Here is a 2,006-nt window from a genome sequence, read left to right as displayed (position 1 = left end):
TGTGTACCTCATTATGCGTATGCCAAAATGATATTCAAAATATTCTGGAAAATGAGCTCATCTCAACACAGTTCTGCCAGTACTAAAACTACTTCGTATTTTCTAAATAAGTCCTTTAAACACCATAAGGTGTAATTATTTACTCTTCTAAAGGATCGTATGTGATAGTCCCATTGCTGTTTTTATAAGCACATTATATGCATTCTAAATCTTTACAAGTCAAAGATTAAATAATAGAAGAAACCTAATCTGGGCTATAAAAGTAACTTTGATAAAACAGGACTAAGGCCTAGTCTTTACTTTAGTAGTCCCTGAAGGAAACAGTGGGAATTCCTGAAGCTGGATAGGTTAACTAACTGAGAATCATTTCAGGTATCTGGAAGATATAGGGAGGGAAATTATTATGACTATATTTTTAAATGATCTTCTACCCAAAATGGTCAGATGTTTTTGAAGATTAATTTTGATGATACCTAATAAGTTGCTAAGGCTAAGATGTTACTTGGAATTAACATGTATGAAAAATTTATATCTGACTTGTGTTGCTAAAATTGTTATATATGAATTATGTTGATATTGAAGTGTTGAAGATATCTTTGTTGGAACAGAGAAAACAATTGGAAGATTGGCCTTCCTATGTTTATGTGATAAACTTCCCATTTTCTGGTTCCGACACCTGGAATGTCGCAAGTGGAAACAAAATTAACCTAAATCAAATTAGTAAGATACAGTTTACAAATAAAGCAACATAAATGTTTACTTTTAAAATAAATCATCTACATTTCAATATATGATCAAGGTCATGTGCTAGAGATTTTGAGAATGTATTCAAATGTGTTCACAAACCCCAGCCCCCCCCATCCTTCATTGTAACCATAGTGCAATTTAGAAAGTGAATCTTTTAGAAATACAGCAAGGAAATGTTAAGCATTCAGAAGGATGAGCAGAAAAAATTATGTAAGTGTAAAAAGGTAAGACAGACTATACCAGCCAACTAGAAATCTCTTGTCTATTCCATCTTGATCTAGCTAAATCCTACTTGCATGAACAGATGTTTGCAAGTACAATGATGGATTGAGGGTAGACTGGGGTTAATTCTTGGTATCATGAATCAAGTGAGTTAAAAAAACATGATGAATATCATATGGAAAGAAGAGGAGAAACAAAAGTATTTTGCACCGAACAATGAGTCTTTTATTTTCCACTATGGAGCTTTGGCCATGGGTGGGAGGCATTTGTTAGGTACTAAACTATTCATGAATAAAGCCAATACCTTTCAAGTTTCCCATTTAGAAACTTGACAGATGTGGTCAAAAAGCCAATATGCAGTGCTCTTTTCTGAATGTGAAACATCAAATTAAATGTTAGCTCCAAGCCTGCAACGATAGAATATTAACATCTGCCTCAGACCCACAAAACCCGATCCAATGCCATAGCCAACCCCAGGATGTAATGTAGCTCACATGTCATGGGCACATAGATTGGGCACTAGCATTTTTATTTTGAAAATCTTTGGACATCAATCGACTAGAGTGGTCCTCTTTCACATGTCCCTTCTACAGAAGTGTACTTCCTAACCAATATTTACTACAGATGCGTTATGAACGTCTTTATCTTTTTTTTAACTTCTTTATCTTTTAGAAGAAATTATATGAATATTCGCTTTCGATGTCACCTAGATGTGCTTTCCTTCATCCTATAAAATAACTGACAACAAGGAGCTCATTTGTAGTCTCATAAGAGTCAAATGTTTTCCTTATGTACCTTTCTCTGAAATGTGCTTTCCTTAAAATGAATATGATGCAGGATTTTGTACTATAAAAACAATGTTAAGGTTAATAATAAGCTCTTGGGAGGAGGCCACTCGGTGATGATGCTAAGTTACTAACTAAAACTACAGAACTGAATCTTTTATTAATTCTTATATGTGGAATAATATTAGCTATATTCTTCAGACTTCATAAGCCTTGGTATGCATTATACAACACCTCAAATGAATTTTCCTA

Source organism: Echinops telfairi, unplaced genomic scaffold (genome assembly GCF_000313985.2).
Source record: "Echinops telfairi isolate 266 unplaced genomic scaffold, ASM31398v2 ScPeMD7_2291;HRSCAF=2852, whole genome shotgun sequence".
NCBI lineage: Eukaryota > Metazoa > Chordata > Mammalia > Afrosoricida > Tenrecidae > Echinops > Echinops telfairi.
Note: the sequence above shows the minus strand (reverse complement) of the source record.